Below are 19,069 nucleotides of genomic sequence, written 5' to 3' on the forward strand. Positions count from 1 at the left end.
TTAAACAGCAGCGGGCCCAGTACTGAACCTTGGGGTACACCACTAATAACCGGGGACCAATCAGAGTACGAATCATTTACCACCACTCTCTGGGTACGATCCATGAGCCAGTGTTCAATCCAGTTACAAACTAAAGTTTCCAAGCCCAAGGACCTTAACTTACCTGTCAGATGTCTGTGAGGGACAGTATCAAACGCTTTGGCAAAATCCAGAAACACTATATCCACAGCCATTCCTCTGTCAAGGCTTCTACTCACCTCTTCATAAAAGCAAATTAGATTGGTTTGACAACTTCTATCCTTAGTAAACCCATGCTGGCTATCACTTATAATACTATTATCCCCTATGTATTCCTGTATGTAATCCCTTATAAGTCCTTCAAACAATTTACCCACAATGCACGTTAGACTTACCGGTCTATAATTGCCTGGCGAAGACCTAGAGCCCTTCTTGAAGATTGGTACCACATTAGCCTTGCGTCAGTCCCTTGGCACAATACCAGACACCAGAGAATCTCTAAATATCATGAACAAGGGTACAGATATTACTGAACTTACCTCTCTAAGAACTCTTGGGTGTAGTCCATCCGGCCCTGGAGATTTGCTTACATTTACTTTACTTAACTTACCTTGTACCATCTCTACATTAAGCCAGTTCAATACATTATATGATGTGTTACCAGCACTGACCTGACCAATGTCAGCTCCTTCTTCCATAGTATATACAGAACTAAAGAACCCATTCAGTAGCTCCGCCTTCTCTTGATCGCCCGTGACAACCTCCCCATTATCATTATTAAGGGGTCCTACATGCTCTGTCCTTGGTTTTTTTGTATTTATATATCTAAAAAAATATTTAGGATTAGTTTTGCTTTCTTCGGCCACCTGTCTCTCATTTTGAATTTGCTGTATATATATATATATATATATATATATATATATATATATATATTTATATTAAACTCAACGTGTGTGTGTGTGTATGTTCCAGAATCACTTCCAAACCGCTAAAGATATATAACCCCTTAAGGACTCAGCGTTTTTACCTTTTTGCATTTTCATATTTTCCTCATCACCTTCTAAAAATCATAATGCTTTCAATTTTGCACATAAAATTCCATATGATGGCTTATTTTTTTGCGCCACCAATTCTACTTTGCAGTGACATTAGTCATTTTACCCAAAAATCCACAGCGAAACGGAAAAAATAATAATTGTGTGACAAAATTGAGATTTTGTAACTTTTGGGGGCTTCCGTTTCTACGCAGTGCATTAAAATGATACCCTACTTATATAGGTTGGATATTGTCGTACTTCGGAAAAAAAATCATAACTACATGCAGGAAAATTTATATGTTAAAAATGCTCATCTTCTAACCCCTATAACTTTTTTATTTTTCCGCATACGGGCCGGTATGAAGACTCATTTTTTGCGCCGTATTCTGAAAGTTTTATTCTGAAGGTTTTATTTTATTGTATTGATCAGACTTTTTGATCGCTTTTTATAAATTTTTTCATGATATAAAAAGTGACCAAACATATGCTATTTTGGACTTTGGAATTTTTTTGCGCGTACGCCATTAACCGTGCGATTTAATTAACAATATATTTTTATAGTTCAGACATTTCCATACGCGGCGATACCACATTTGTTTATTTTTATTTACAGGTTTGGGGGTTTTTTTATGGGAAAAGGGGGGTGATTCAAACTTTTATTAGGGAAGGGGTTAAATGACCTTTGTTAACTTTTTTTTTTCACTGATCTCTTATGCTGATCCCTGCAAAGCCATAGCTTTGCACGGATCAGTGAGATAGAGGCTTGATTGCTCAAGCCTGTAGCCCAGGCTTGGAGCAATCAAACCCCGATCGGACACCGCGGAGACAGGTAAGGAGACCTCCGCTTGCGTCCCAGCTGATCGGAACATCACGATTTTATCGCGATGTCCCGATCAGCCAGACTGAGCTGCCGGGAAGCGTTTACTTTCACACGTGGCGGTCAACTTTGACCGCTGCGTCTGAAGGGTTAATAGCACACGGCACAACGATCAGTGCCGCACGCTGTTAGCCCAGGGTCATGGCTATGAATAGCAGCCGGGACCGACCCGTTGTACGGGTCGGTCGTACGGGTACGCCCTGAGTCCTTAAGAGGATAATTAACGTGTGCCAAGTTTCATGTTAATATGTCAACAACAAACATAGGATAGGTAATTTAACCCTTAGTCACCCCTTTTTGCGAGAGTCTGGGTTTTTATTTAAAGTCCCATACAAGTCTATGGGAAATATGTGTTACTGCATAACTTCCGTACAGCTGGAAATATTTTGATAATACTTGGTCACATGTTACTTATATGTCAAATAAAAATATATAATAGTTAAATTAACCCCTAACCCACCCCCATATGTGAAGCATAGGGTTTTTGTTTTAAGTCCCATGCAAGTATATAGGACTTCTGGTGCCTTACTCTACAAGCTTTGCTCTGCTTCTCCTGGTGAATGTGTCAGTCTGGCTGTCAAGCCACACCCTCCCTGCATACCATGTCCCATCTCACAAAGACACACCCACCTTTTAAGCCACACCCCTTTTATTTTCAGCTTACAATATCTCAATGGGGGAGATTTATCAAAACTTGTGCTGAGGAAAAGTTGCCCAGTTGCAAAATGAAAGAAGCTATCTGGTTGCTATGGGCAACTGGACAGCTTTTACTCTGCACAGGTTTTGATAGATCTCCCCCAATATCTTTACCACAACACAGCCCCACCTGAGGACGGGATATGAGGATTAGAATTGAGGATTAGCTATGGGGACAAAATATGAGGACGGGGTATGAGGACGGGATTGGGAGGGGATATGAGGACGAGATATGAGGTTGCAGCAGGAGTGTGGAAATTTAATAAAAAGAACTACTTGTCCACAGGACTAAAATGGAGCAAAATCTACTTGTGATGATCCATTTGTTTAGACCAATTTTCGCTTTTACACTAATTTTTTCCTCCTCGCCCTATGATAGCCATAACAACCTACTATAATGATGCCTTTTAATTTTTCAATAACATATTCTCAGAACAAAAAAAAAAACAATATATATATATATATATATATATATATATATATATATATATATAATCGGTGAAGTGAGATTTAAATAGTAAAATATAATTTTGCAAATTTGGTGGTTTTCTTTTCTACACCATTTACCTTGTAGTTGGGCTCAGTCTTACTCCTCAGTGCTAGGTGCAGAGAGTGTGCTTCCTCTCTGCACCTAGTATCGAGAACTAACCTGATTGCGCACTACTCTGAGAAGGTGCACTGGGGAGGAAGATGGTGGCGGGAGCGAGCGCTTGCTGGATGACACACAGCGGCGCGCATGTTAGATTAGCTGAAGGGTGCATGCGCTGGGACCTGTGTGTCAATCACACAGCTCTCCCAGCAGTGACATACGGGGTAGGCATGGGTGTGTGCGTGGCAGCGGCGGAGCATTGTGTACCTATCCGACCCTCAGTGACTTTGAATAAAAGCATTTTTTGGCATCATGAAAGCGTGCAAATTTCAGGTAAAAATATTGCTATACCCACCACTTGCACACAGTACAAAGGCTGTATGCAGGTTATTGCATTAAAATTTCATGACAGTTGCGCTTTTAGAGTTTGTACAATTACGCACGCAGCGATACTAAATGTTTATTTTTATTATGTTTACGTTTTTATATAGGAAAAGGGGGTGATTTGAACTTTTTACCCTTTATTAGACTTATAGGAGGAATCATTAGATTCCTCATACTGATCAACAGAGTTCTAATGAACTCCATTGATCTGTGTGCTCTGCGATCCATTGATAGAGCCTGGTCCAGCCAGGCTCTAGCAATGACAGAGCCACAGGACAGCAGGGAAGCAGAGGTAAGCCCTCCGGCTTTCTCTATAGTGGATCTCCCCCCGCGATCACGCTGTGTGTGTGTGTGGGGGGGGGGGGGGTCATCCACCCCACTAGCCCACCAGAGAGCATTCACATGTCCCTTTAGACGCCACTTCAGCTTTGACTGTGGCGATATAAAGGGTTAATAGCTTGCCATGGCGGCCCTCAGCTACTGAGAACAGCCGGGGGGTGCAGAGTATGGAGCGGACTGAAGTCGGGAGCCCGCTCCATACAAACTGCTGAGCGCCGCCATGCTTGTCAAGTCCGGCCCTGCTTGCCTGAAGCATGGCTAAGGGCTGGAAAAATTCACCTGCCCGGCGCCCGGAACTGCATGTCCCAGGCGTCGGGCAATAGGAATTCCACATAACTGGGTTGGGATATGAGAATTAGCTATGGGGACAAGATATGAGGAAGGGATATGAGTTCTGGATAAGAAGACAGGATATGAGGGTGGGATATGAGGACAGGACATAGGGACCGGATATGAGGATGGGATATGGGGACAGGATATGGGGTCGAGATATGAGAACAAAATATGAGGGGATTTGGGGGTTGGGATATGAGGAGGGGATATGGGGTCAGAATTTAGGGACAGGATATGAGGACAAAAGCTTCCTCCTTTGTTGCTTTTCCTCCCCCCACAAGGATTAGGAAGGAAAAACCGGGTACTCAGCTAGTGTGTACATATATATATATATATATATACAGTATATATATCCATCCCTCCCTATATCTCTACATATATATGTGAATCTCTCTCACTCTATATATGTACACAATCACTATACTACTACAATACTGTCAAGCCTCACAAACCCTACTACTACAGGGCGTGTTGTTCCTAGGCCCAGTGCCATGTGGAGGTGACCCCACGGGAGGTTACGTGGAGCCATCCCACGGTTTCTCCGCCGTGTTTACATGAATCACGGCGGTCCCCGGCTGCACGTCCTTGGTCTTTCTACACGTGACGAGCGAGAGGTAACCACATGATGTTTTCTTCTTCTCCCTGTGTGTGGTTATAAACAGTAGTGTGTGAGCGGCGGGGCCGGGCTCTCCGTGCACCTGCCGGTCCGGTGCCGCTGTGTGTGTACGGAGCCGTAGCAGAAGTGTAGTGTTTTGTGTGTGGGAACACGTTGTTGTGCCCTGTGTGGACTCGTAGTACTGCTCGCGTCTGTGTGTAGTAAGGGGGCGCAGCACTTCCCCTGTGCGTCGAGCGCTGGCGGCCCTCTGATTGGCTGAGCGGCGGGTCGGAAGTCCATTTTTTTTATGCTAATGACCAAGCTGGGCTGTAGATATTTACGTTCATGCGGGAGCCGCCCTTCATTCACCCACATGGTCGGATTCAGACAGCATTCGCGCCACTTTCGCCCTGGTATTGCTGATAGGTAGTCGCTCTCCCTCCGGAGGGGGCTTGTGAGGTGAGTGTGCTGCTGCCTGCCCGGGGTGGAGGGGAAATGTGAGGCATGTTTTGTCGCTGCCAGGCGTGTGAAGATGGAGGCTCCGCCAGCAGCGTGTTTATCATAGTAGCGGCAGAGCGCATGGCAGCAGCAGCCTCTCCTGGCGGGGAAGAATGAGGGAGATTTGAAAGGCGTGCTGCAGTGTTGTCCTCCGCCTCCTCACAGGGGGCCCGAGACCACCGAAACTTTCTGGCCAAACAAAGCGGTACACCGAGCCGCCGTGTAGGCCGTGTGTCCGCCGCCGGCCTGTATAAACACGTCCCCCCCTCCCACCCCCGGCAGGCTTCTATTGTCTCCGGCCCCCTGCTCCTATTAGTGCGGGGAGGGGGTTTCTCCGGCGGCTGAGGCTTTTGTGTGCGGCCCGGAGCTCCCCGCAGCCCATGCTTATCCTTAGCGGGGTCATTGTGTGATGGAGCCGGGCTGCACGCGGCGTGCCGTGACCTTCCGCATCCCCCGCCGCTCACAGGCACGGCCGCGTTTGTTTACATCCCGGGGCCCGCGCAGCCCCCCGCTCATTGTTAGCAGGGGTGGGGGGAGCGGCAGGAACAGCTGAGGGGACTCTACGGCGCCATGTTAGGCGGGAGAGTGAAGTGTGGGGGAGGGGGAGGCCACACACTACATTAGTGCTGCGCAGGATAGTGCCGAGGCCTCGCGTTAGATGCCTGGCTGTCTGCCGCAGCTTCACCTCACTCCAGTGTGGTGGGAGGGAGGAAGTGACCGCCATAGGAGCTGGCTGGAATGGGTTGTGTGTATTGTGAATAAATCAGTGGTGCATTACTGCGCAGCCTTGTGCCTGCCTCGTTTCTCAGGGTTCGTGTGAGGTTCTGTGTGCGCATAGGGCCAGGCTGTGTCAGGCAGCGCCCCTAGCGGCCGTGGGCGCAACAGCAGCAACACGTGCTGTTTCCATGAGGGCCGCAGAGGCGCAGCTCCGTGCTGTGTTCTCTCTGGTTCCCTGACAGGGGCGCCACATGACCCGCCATCCGGGTTGCCGGGGCCAGCACGTGGCACGCCTGCAGGGATCCATTGTGTTCAGTGGGAGGCAGTGCTGGCGTGCCTGCTCCTCACCATGCTCTGGGTCCATGTTCTTCACTACAAAGGAGCAGTCACATGTGGTCTAACTCACGAGTGCTGTTAGGTTCCCCAATCCCATTAGCCATCAGTTAAGGGGGTCCACCCCCTGTCACAAGACATCCCCAGGAATTGGAATTGATCCTTTTTATATTATTTAAATCTTAAGGCGTTGTGAGGTTTCATGTAAGGCTGGGTTCATACCACATTTTTGCAATACATTTCCTGTATACCTTTTTAATTAGAAAACTGTACGGAACCGTATTGAAAACCGTATGCCAAAAGATGCATCAGGTTGTGTCCGTTTTGCAACGTATACGATTTTGTAAAAAATGTTTTTTTCTGTACCCAAAACTGTAGCTCTTTTTGGGTCTGGGTGAAAAAAACGTATTGAAACGTATACCCTTTTTTTTTTTTTTTTTTTTTCATTGGAGTCAATGGGCACCGTAGGTGCGTACGGTTCCATCATGTTTTCATCATACATTGTTTTTTTTTTTTTTTTTTTACTTTGCAGAGGTTTTTTTCTTTCAATTTCACTCAAACAAGTGACTTTCATAATGGAATGAAAAGTTAAAAAAGTGTTTCTTAAATGGATGCAACCGGACATTTTTCAAATTGTATACGGATTAAAACTTGTACACAAGTTTTGAGGAATCCAAAATCTGATACGGGAACTGTATTGCAAAAATGTGGTGTGAACCCAGCCTAACCCATAGGTCTGATCATCCAGGGAGAAACCAATCTTGACTACCAAGGTTGGAGTGGCATTTCTTGTCTGGAATCCATGGCTTTGTCTTTACTTTAATATAATGTAACTTGTAACAAATTGGTCAGTGTGCAGTAACTATGTTTTTATTTTTCAGATCGTTGTTGGGCAGAAGCCTTGATGTGACTATCGGTGTCAGTGGTAATGCCAAAGTGCTTACAGTGCAGGTAGTTATCTAAGGCAACCTACTGCAGTGAAGGCACTTGTAGCATTATGTTGGCAGTATGTATCAGGCTGGTAACATCAGGTACATGTTGTACTTCTTGTTCTAAGGTGCATCTAGTGCAGATAGTGAGGTAGATTAGCATCTACTGCCCTAAATGCTCCTTCTGGCATAAGAAGTATTGTTGTTAAACCATTCCCATTAAATACTACAACGTATTTTTGTGCTTCATGCAGTCTTCTGTAAGTTTTGCATAGTTGCACTACAAGAATTGAGTTGTGCAAATCTATGCAAAACTGATAGCGGTCTGTCAACTCTGCCACATCTTGACCTTGGCGGGAACAATTGGTGTTTGGCTTGGGGGTGCTAAAGTGCTTATAGTGCAGGTAGTGTGTAGTGTTCTACTGCATCATGAGCACTTAAAGTACTACTGGCCTCGTATCATCTAATAACCTATATTTTCTTTGAGTCTACAGTTTTCTCAATGGTGTCCATGAGTAGTTTTGCAGGTTTGCGTCCAGCTGCTTTAAGGCTTGCTGTGCAAATCCATGCAAAACTGATCATGTCACCACATACTGCCGGATATTAAAGAAAGATATGCCCCTTTCTGTGCAGGTTGGGATTGATTGCAATGCTGTTCTTATTTATGTGGTATTGCACTTGTCCCGGCCTGTTGAGAATAGTTGGGATTTATCTTTTAATTTGTGAATTTTATACAGTATGTGTTAAAGCTTTTGTGGTATCTTGAAAATACTTACTAATTTTTAATAAAAACTTGAAGCTTTCATCATGTGGTTAACATAATTACCATTGTCCTGTTTCGCCTTTTTAAATATTTAATGAGTAACCATTTAATAAGTCAAATTAGCTTTTTTAGTGTTTAACCCCCTTAAGGACGAGGCAAATTTTATTTTTGCATTTTCGTTTTTTTTCCTCCTCCGCCTTCTAAAAACCGTAACTATTTATTTTCATCCAGACTTGTATGAGCTCTTGATTTGCACAAACCAGTTGTCCTTTGTAATGACATCACTCATTTTACCATAAAATGTATGGCCCAACCAAAAAAATACTATTTGTGTGGGGAAATTAAAAAGAAAACCGCAAATTTTGGAAGGTTTGGTTTTCACGCCATACAATTTACGGTAAAAAGGACATGAGTTCTTCTGTGTCAAGGATACCCATGATTACATACTTTTCTATCCTGCTTATTGCAATTTTTTTTTAACCAAATTAGTATGTTTAAAATCCCTCTATTTTGATGACCTATAAAGTTTTTCATTTTTCGGTATAAGCAGCGGCATAAGGGCTCATTTTTTATTTATTTTTTTTTATTTTTTTGTCCTGTGATCTGCACTTTTTATGGCAACCACATTTGTGTATAAAACTTCTATAAAAATTTACATTTTACTTTTTTATTGAGAGATGAGGTTTTTCAAATTTTCTTTTATATAGTGTAAAAAAAAAAGAAATCTTAATCCCCCATAGGGGTCTATTTATAGCAATCAGTTGATTGCTGATACTGTTCAGTGCTTTGCATAGGACATGGCACTGATCAGTGTTATTGGCTATATTCTGCTCGATCTGACAAGAGCAGAAGGAGGCGGAGGCAGTTGAGGGGACCTCTGTCCACCATGTTAGCCGACCTGATTTTTGGGTAAAATGACTGTCATTTTACAAATTAGAATTGGTGGTGCAAAAAATAAGCCATCTTAGATTTTTAGTTGCAAAACTGAAAGGGTTATGATTTTTAAAAGGTAAGTAGGAAAAAAACTAAAGCTCAAAAACAAACGCTCGGTCCTTAAGGGGTTAAAGCAGAGCTGTCTTGTAAATACAAGCCTATGTGTATTACAGATTGAAGGATAGTGTTTTTCAATTTGTTCTTGTTTTGTAATTAAATGACTAGTGATACAACAATCTGTTTATATACTTTATATTTATGCTTATATTTTTTGCTTCGTGTAAGTAACTTAACATACCGCATTAGCAGCATTCTCCACCCGTTGCACAACTTTACCAAGGATTGTCATCTTGTCACTAATGTCAAGGTGAAAAACTATGAATTTTACCTAACTGCTGTATGAAAGTGTAGCAGACTTTTATTGTTCTAGAGCAATATTGTTATGGATGCCTGACATCAGAGGGTGTGGCTGCCCACTGTGTGTGGTGTGCAAGATAGATAGATAGATAGAGATATAGATATATATAGATATATATAGATAGATATATATATATATATATATATATATATATATATATATATATATATATATATATATATTATTTTTTTTTTTTTTTCTTTACACAGGCCTAGTTTTCTCTTTATACAGCACAGGACACATCTGCAATAGCGAAGGGGTGCATTAGCATAAATTATTAATCAATCATTCAGAGGATTTGGATGGCCATTTAACACATGGCTTGGCTGAGACTGCAGTAGTGATAAGCTAAAATGTTGTCCTTTTCAGTACATATAGTTGGGACTAACCCTTTTGTTAACATGCTCTAATATGGCCCTTATACAAAGGTCATTTTCTGGAGATTATCCCTTGCTACTTGTTTTAATGATGCTATCTAACTAGCCATGCACCATAAATGTACAGTGCCGTAGGCAACCCCTCTAAGAAAGTGCCACACTTTAATTCATTTTGTCTACTTCCAGGTGTGTACCCATAGGAAGAAATGCTGTGGCTTTAATGTGGTGCAGTAGTGCAATATTTTTAATAAAAAAAATGAAGTCCAGACTTAGGTTTTATATTAATGTAATCATAAATTATTGATGTAGACTAGTTTTCTGGTGTATTTTGTTTAGGGTATGCTCTTGAGGGCAAAAATACACCTCAAAATCAATGTGTTGATGCTGACTTTGAATTGCATTCTGTATGTCTTTAAGTTCCTATTGATTTCAAAGGTAGCTTCCAAGCAGAACCACACTGAGTTTTTTTTTTTTTTTCTGTCCGAAACCTGGTGTGGGTTTAAAATCTTTCAGCCCCTTAAGGACACAGGGATTTTTTGTTTTTTTCTGCTCTCATTCTAATAGCAATTACCATGTTTTTGTATCTTTATTAACTCACTCATTGTTCCATACCATCATATTTGAGGGTAAAACAAAAAATTTGTGGGTGTAAAATTGGTAAAAGGCAATCTTGTAACTTTTTTGTTTCTATGCAGTGCATTTGTCGGTAAAAATGACACGTTATCTTTATTTTGTAGGTCCATACAATTACAATACCCAATTTATATAGTTTTTTTTTTACTACTTATAAAATAAAATTCTTTGTACTAAAAGGTATGCTTAATATGTTCAAGATCCAGCTGAGAACGATTAAAATCCGGTAGGTCCCCATCAGCACCCAGGACCCAGGGTTGATCACTGCATCACAAAAGGAAAGTAAAATGATCCCGGCAGCTCTGGCTCTGCAGGCTGGAGCAGCAGATCACCAATAACACTGATCTATGCTATGGCATAACATTGAACAGTATATGCATGGTGTATCAGTGTTAAAAAAAGTGTTAATAAAAAATAGAGAATTAACCCATTCCTGGAAGAAGGGACTAAAGTGTTATAAAAGTTTGTAAAAGTGAATAAGTTTGACTCCCCCCCCCCCCCCCCCTTTTTTTTCCAATTTTTGATAAATAAAAGATAAAAATAATCGTACTGCCACATGTGTAAGTGTCCAAACTATTAAAATGTAAGGCTAGCTAAACTACACTGTCAAAGGCGTACCTGGGAAAAAATGTGCATTTTTAATCACTTCATATACCATAAAAAAAATGTAAAAAAAGGCAATCAAACTCTCATCAAAACAAGAAAGGTTACCGGTAATTACTACAGACAACACCGCAAATAAATCAGCGCTCATATAGCACCGTATGCAGAAACATTAAGTTATAGGGGGTCAGAAGATGACAATTTTACAGGGTAGCTCCCACCATCCCTTTTTTTTCCCCTCTCTGTCCCTGCCTATTTCCCATCTATCCCTAACCCTCCCTGCCTAATTATTATTATTATATATATATATATATATATATATATATATATATATATATATATATATATATATATATATATATATATATATATATATATATAATAAATATTTTTTTTTTTTTTACTATACTATATAAAAAATGCAGTTTTGTCTGCCTGGTAGTGTGCTCACTACCAAGCAGACTTACCCAACAGGTGTGACGGCACTGATGCCTGCTGGGGCTGACTTCCGCCCTTAGTTCATCTACACAGGGTGCCTCCAGCTGTTTCACCACTAAAACTCCCAGCTTGCCCTGAAATCTATTGGCTGTCAGGGCATGCTGGGAGTTGTAGTGGGGAAAAACTGGAGGCACCCTGTGTTAAAAACAATACATGGCCGCGGCGCAACCTCAACCCCGCTACCCGAACACACCCCCCAGACATACCAGGACAGTGCAGTGACTGGCAGGACAGCAGCGACGGGATGCCGGGAGGTGGGGCCGGCGTGCAAGGCCAGGGAGCAGGGGAGCCAATGCGCGCTTCTGTTCTCAGCACTCGCTCCCGCCTGATTGACAGGTGGGAGCGAGCACCGCAGTGAGTGAATTCCGACTCACTGCCAGGATTCAATGAGTCGAAATTCACTAGTGACGTCACTGCCTAACGCATTCGGCCACTAGGAGGGCGACCCCTAGTGGCCGAATTTAAGTGATTTTAAACTGTTTTAACAACAAAGCAGAAAAATCATCGGCAACTCGCCGCGGCCAGCTGAGTAAATCTTCTTTTATTTCATACTCACAAATGTATCATATGGGAAGAGGGTAGTGGGGGGACATCGTGTCCCCCCCACTACCCTCTTCCCATATGATACATTTGTGAGTATGAAATAAGATTTACTCAGCTGGCCGCGGTGAGTTGCCGATTATTTCTCTGCTTCTTTGTTGCGATTCCATGCACTATTGCTAGTCAGAGCACCACCTCCAGCATTCCTAGTCTCAGTCTGCCGTTTCATCACTGTTCTACACCTAAAGGGGAAGCAGTGCCGTGCTGGCTATCTATGAACTGTGTTAAACTGTTTTAAAATCACCTTTTTTAACTAAAGTATATTAGAGATATGTTGTAGTACTTAAATACTACAACATATCAATTTTTTTTATTTCATGACAGTGCCCATTTAAACATACTAATTTTGGTGCATGTAGATGTCATTTTTACTGATAAGTGTACTGCATAGAAAAGTTACTAAGTTACAAAATGGCTTATTTTTTTTTTTATTTTTTTACCCCACAAATTATTTTTTCCTCTGCAGATTGTAATAAGTGTAAGTTACAAAGTACAATTGGTGACTCAAAACAAACCCTTTATATGGGTCTGTAGGTGCAAAATTGAGTGTTATGATTTTTAGAAGGGGAAAAAACAAAATTGGCTGGGTCCTTAAATGGGCACTCATTAAAACTTTGCTGTTGCACTCCTTATGGTAAATGAAAAAATAATCTTTCTAATATACTTTAACCCCTTAAGGACTGAGCCCTTTTTTGCAATTCTGACCACCGTCACTTTATGCATTGATAACTCTGGGATGTTTTTACAGATTATTCTGATTCCGAGACAGTGTGTTTTTAATTTTTTTTTTTTTTGTGACATATTCTCTAACATAGCGGTACATTTTTGTCATTACTTGCATCCTTTCTTGGTGAAAAATCACAATTTCATGAAAATTTTGCAATTTTCTAACTTTGAAACTCTGTAAGGAAAATGGATATTCCAAATGTTATGTTGTTTCACAAATACAATGTCTACTTTATGTTGACATCATAAAATTGACCTATTTTTACTTTTTGAAGACATTAGAGGGCTTCAAAGTATAGCAGCAATTTCAAAATCTGAATTTTTCAGGGACCAGTTAAGTTTGAACTGGATTTGAGGGCCCTTTCTGTGAGAAATACCCCATAAATGACCCGATTATAGAAAATACACCCATCAAAGTTTTCAAAATGACATTTAAAAAGTGTTAACCCTTTAGGTGTTTCACAAGAATTGCAGCAAAGTGGAGGAGAAAAATCAAAATCTGCGTTTTTTTACACGAACATGTTCTTGTTGCCCCATTTTTTTTCACTTTTAAAAGTGGTAAAAGGAGAAAGCCCCCCCAAAATGTGTAGCCCAATTTCTCTTGAGTACGTAAATACATCATATGTTGACATTAAGTGCTCTGTGAGCTCACAACATGGCTCTAGGGAAAGAGCAACTGTAGGATTTAAAAAATAAAATAATTTGCGGACATTGTTTTTGGGGGCAATGTTGCATTTAGGAAGCCCCCATGGTGCCAGAACAGCAAAAAAAACACATGGCATACTATTTTGGAAACTACACCCCTCAAGGAACGTAACAAGGGGTATAGTGAGCCTTAACACCCCACAGGTGTTTGACGACTTTGCGTTGAAGTTGGACGTGAAAATGGAAAATTTAATTTTTAACGCTAAAATGACTGTTAATCCACATTTTTCATTTACATATGGTGTAATAGGAGAAAATGGACCCCACAATTTAAAGCTTAATTTCTCCCAGTTAAGAAAATACCACATATGTGGATATTAAGTGTACTGCTGGCGCCCTACAGGTCTCAGTACAGAAGGAGCGCCATTGGACTTTTGGAGATAGAATTTTGCTGGAATTGAAGTCGCGGGCCATGAACATTTACAAACCTCCCATGATGCCAGAACAGAAACCCCCCACATATGACCCCATTTTGGAAAATACACCTCTCACAGAATGTAATAAGGGGTGCAGTGAGTATTTACACCCCACTGGTGTCTGACAGATCTTTGGAACAGTGGGCCGTGCAAATGAGAAATTACATTTTTCATTTTCACAGACCACTGTTAAAAAGATCTGTCAGACACCAGTGGGGTGTAAATGCTCACTGCACCCCTTGTTACATTCCGTGAGGCGTGTAGTTTCCTGTGGGGGGGGGGGGGGTCCACTGTTCTGGCACCATGGGGCTTTGTAAAAGTACATGGCCTTCAATTCCAGACACATTCTCTCTTTCCGAAAGCCCAATGGCGCTCCATCTCTTCTGAGCATTGTAGTTTGCCCGCAGAGCATTTTACGTCCACACATGGGGTATCTATATACTCAGAAAAAATGGTGTTGGGCATTTGGGGGGGGGGGGCTTTTTCCTATTACCCCTTGTGAAAATGAAAAATTTGGGATAAAAACAGCATTTTAGTGAAGAAAATAACATTTTTCATTTTCACGTCCAACTTTGACAATTTTTTGTTAAAAATCTGTGGGGTGTTAAGGCTCACTATACCCCTTGTTACATTCCAGGAGGGGTGTAGTTTCCAAAATGGGGTAATGTGGGTATTTTTGGGCGTTTGTCAGAACCGCTGAAAATCAGCCACCCCTGTGCAAATCACCAATTTAGGCCTCAAGTGTACATGTTGCTCACTCCTGAGCCTTATTATGCGCCTGCAGAGCATTTTACGCCCACATATGGGGTATGTGAAAATGAAAAGCATGGGCCAACACCAGAATGTAAGTGTAAAAAATATATATATATATTTTTTTTTTTAACACTAACAGGCTGGTGTAGACCCCAATTTTACCTTTTCATAAGGGGTAAAAGGAGAAAAGGCTCCCCAAAATTTGTTGGGTAATGCGCATTTGAGGCCTAAATTAGATATTTGCATAGGGACCGACCCGGATGCACGAATTGGACTTGCCTCAGATACTAAAATTACCCTACGCCAGTGATTCCCAAACAGGGTGCCTCCAGCTGTTGCAAAACTCCCAGAATGCCTGGACAGTCAATGGCTGTCCGGCAATACTGGGAGTTGTTGTTTTGCAACAGTTGAAGGCTCCGTTTTAGAAACAGAGCCGTACCAGATGTTTCTTATTTTTATTGGGGGGGGGGGGGTGTAACTGTGTAGGAGTATGTGTATGTAGTGTTATACCCTTTATTTTGTGCAAGTGTAGTGTTTTTAGGGTACATTCGGAATGCCGGGGGATTACTGCAAGCTTCCCGCTGGGAGTTTGAGCTGCAGCGGAAGATTTCCTGCATCTCTAACTTGCAGCAAGAGACTAACTGTAAACCCCCGCCTCTGTTAATATACCCTATACCTTCACATTGGGGGGGGGGGACCTCCAGCTGTTGAAAAACTACAACTCCCAGCATGCCCTTCAGCTGTCCATGCATGCTGAGGGTTGTGCTTATGCAACAGCTGGAGACACACTGGTTGCAAAACACTGTTAGGTTGGGAAACATTGTCTGAAACTTGTGTTTCCCAACCAGTGTGCCTCCAGTTGTTAAAAACTACAGCTCCCAGTATTCCCACTGCCGACGTGCATGCTGGGAGTTGTAGTTTTGCAACATCTGGAAGAGCACAGTTTGGAGACCACTATACAGTTGTGCCCAAACGGTAGCGCTCCAGATGTTGCAAAACTACAACTCTCAGACTGGCCAGGCATGCTGGGAGTTGTAGTTCTGCAACATCTCTCCCTTCAGATGTTGCAGAACTACAACTCCCAGCATGCCTGGCCAGTCAGCATGATGGGAGTTGTAGTTTTGCAACATCTGGAGGTCTATAGCTTAGAGACCACTGTATATTGGTCTCCAAACTGTCCTTCCAGTTGTTGCAAAACTACAACTCCCAGCATCAGATGTCAAAAGTCCAAAAGCAGGAAAAGCTGAGGGGTGTGTGCAGCCGTATCTAATTGTAGCTTATCTCAAACACTGAACTGCTCTGGGCTGTGTAGCATAGTGATGGGGATTCTCCCATATATGGCTTCAGATGTCACAACCTGCTGATTAACTCCCCTTTCAAGTCTGTAAATTAGAGATGCCCTGATACCGATACTAGTATTGGGGCCGATACTAGCCATTTCCCTGGTATCGGGTACATTCAATGTCCCAGACACCAAATCCAATATCTGCTGCCCCATTCACCCATGCTCCCGTCTGCATCATGGCGTTCCATGGAGGAGCATGTGACTCACATGTCCCTCCACCTCCTCCACTGCGCCCAGGGTAATGCTACAGAGGAGGCAGAGTGACAAGAATGTCATATGCTCCTCCATAGAACGCCAGTATGTGGATGGGAGAACGGGGCAGCAGCACCTGTCAGAGGACAGCCGCAGGTTAGCTGTTTACAAGGGTTGGTGCTGTGGTCTACAGGGGGCCTGCTGTCTACAAGGGGAGCTGCGTTCTACAGGGGGCTGCTACTAACATCTGCAGGGGGGCTGCTGCTGTCTACAAGGGGGTGTTTTGTTCTACAGGGTGGCTGCTACTAATGTCTGCAAGGGGATACAACCTAATATTAAAGGCAATCTTACAGCAGAGTCACCTGCACTAACTTGAATTTATAGGTAGATAGTGCAGGTGACCTGATTTCTACTGCTGCTCACCATGTGGTCATCTGTCTCGCCCATAATGCAAATATTTTGTTCTGCCCAATAGAGAAGAGAAATCTTGGCTCATATTACAGCAACCCCCTTACTCATGCGCATGAGTAAGGGTACGTTCCTCCAAAACGTCGTGTCAGACCCTAATGGCTCCCGATTAGCAGGTTAAGATCTCTGCAAGTGTGAATACTTCTGCTTAATGGAATGTTTCAAGCTTTGAATATTTCAGAAAACCAAGAATAAAATGAGAGAAATCATCTAATTATAAGTGTCTGAATGTTATTACAGTGAACTGTAGCCCAAGAGTCTTTACTAAAGTTCTGAGTGGAGCCTGTCCTGTGAGACTTCTTTAGGGCCTTACCCAGGGTGCTGCAGCTCAATTTAAGGATCTTGGCTATATTCCTATAGCCTCTGCCAACTCAATGTAGAGCAACTGAAGGCTATCCCCACCCTCACTTAAAAATGATGCTGCTGGACAGGACTATGTTCTGGTTGGTATAGACTTCCTTTTTTTTATTTATTTATATTAGAAAGGTTAATGTTTTGCCAAAATGTACAACCTATAAAAAGTTTGAGTCTGATAGTGCCCATTTATGATTCTCAGTTCTGTGCCATGTTGTTGAATTTCCAGTGACTTATTGCTCTAACATTCTTATACTGGAACTAATAACACTAAACTTAAGACGTCTGTTCCCCATTCACACCTGAGACAATGTAACGCTAGCAAGTCACATGACATCAGAGGGAGAAAATGGCTAACTGGGCCCAATATGGACATTTCCACTTTAAAGGGGTTATAGAGGAAAACTTTTTTCTTTTTATTTTTTTTTTTAACTGGTTCCAGAAAGTTAAACAGATTTGTAAATAACTTCTATTAAAAAAAAATCTTAATCCTTTCAGTACTTATGAGCTTCGGAAGTTAAGGTTGTTCTTTTCTAAGTGCTCTCTGAGGACACGTGTCTCGGGAACCGCCCAGTTTAGAAGCAAATCCCCATAACAAACCTCTTCTAAACTGGGCGGTTCCCGGGACACATTCTACTTTAACATGGTGGTAAATTTTTGTGGTTAATTGCATCCTTTCTTGGTGAAAAATCCCAAAATTTTATGAGAAAATTGAAAATATTCCAAATTTTTTTAATGCACATTTCCAATATGTCTACTTTTTATATTTGCATCATAAAATTGACGTGTTTTTACTTTTGGAAGACACCAGAGGGCTTCAAAGTTCAGCAGCAATTTTCCAATTTTTCATAAAGTTTTCAAACTCACTATTTTTCAGGGACCAGTTCAGGTTTGAAGTGGATTTGAAGGGTCTTCATATTAGAAATACCTCATAAATGACCCCATTATAAAAACTGCACCCCCCCCCCCCCAAAAAATGACATTCAGTCAGCGTTTTAACCCTTTAGGTGTTTCACAGGAATAGCAGCAAAGTGAAGGAGAAAATTCAATCTTTATTTTTTACACTCATGTTCTTGTAGACCCAATTTTTGAATTTTTAGGGGTAAAAGGAGAAAATGTATACTTGTATTTGTAGCCCAATTTCTCTCGTAAGCACATACCTCATATGTCTATGTAAAGTGTTCGGCGGGCGCAGTAGAGGGCTCAGAAGCGAAGGAGCGACAAGGGGATTTTGGAGAGTACGTTTTTCTGAAATGGTTTTTGGGGGGCATGTTGCATTTAGGAAGCCCTATGGTGCCAGAACAGCAAAAAAAAAGACATGGCATACCATTTTGGAAACTAGACCCCTTGAGGAACGTAACAAGGAATAAAGTGAGCCTTAATACTAGGGATCGACCGATTATCGGTATGGCCGATATTATTGGCCGATAATCACGATTTTGGGCATTATCGGTATCTGCAATTATCTTGCCGATAATGCACCGCCCCCACCGCGACCGCCACCCCCTCGACCCGCCGCACCGCACCTCCGACCCACTGCACCGCGTCGCACCCCCCACCGTGATGCTAGGGTGTATACCGGTATGGATTTTTTGCTATACCGGTCGGGCCCCTCCCCCACCCTCCGAGTGAATAAAAAAATTAAACTTACCCGTAATGGGGGTGGTCCAGGCCATCCTTCCTTCATGTAGTGTCCGGGGGCTTTCCGGGTGGAGGGTGGTCCGGTCCGGGCTGTCCTTCTTCTCCGGCGGGCCTCTTCTCCACTCCGGGCAGGCTCCGGCCTAGTATGCTGCATAGACGCCGCTATGCCGTGACGTCAGGTGCGTCGCTGCGCACGGGCGTCACTGCGCAGCGACGTCTATGCAGCGTACTAGGCCGGAGCCTGCCCAGAGTGGAGAAGAGGCCCGCCGGAGAAGGACAGCCCGGAACGCCCCCGGACA

General features: G+C 42.6%; 2 long non-coding RNA genes across 2 annotated transcripts in view; both read left to right on the forward strand.

Moving 5' to 3' along the window:
- LOC130355448 (uncharacterized) overlaps nt 1-19,069 on the forward strand; it is a 94,093-nt gene that overhangs the window by 30,434 nt on the left and 44,590 nt on the right. The window lies entirely within an intron of this gene.
- On the forward strand, nt 4,936-11,320 carry LOC130355446 (uncharacterized). The gene is made up of 3 exons (XR_008888525.1): nt 4,936-5,327; nt 7,298-7,367; nt 10,023-11,320. It is a non-coding gene; the product is annotated as an uncharacterized LOC130355446 (long non-coding RNA).

The sequence above is a fragment of the Hyla sarda genome, chromosome 2, assembly GCF_029499605.1.
Source record: "Hyla sarda isolate aHylSar1 chromosome 2, aHylSar1.hap1, whole genome shotgun sequence".
NCBI lineage: Eukaryota > Metazoa > Chordata > Amphibia > Anura > Hylidae > Hyla > Hyla sarda.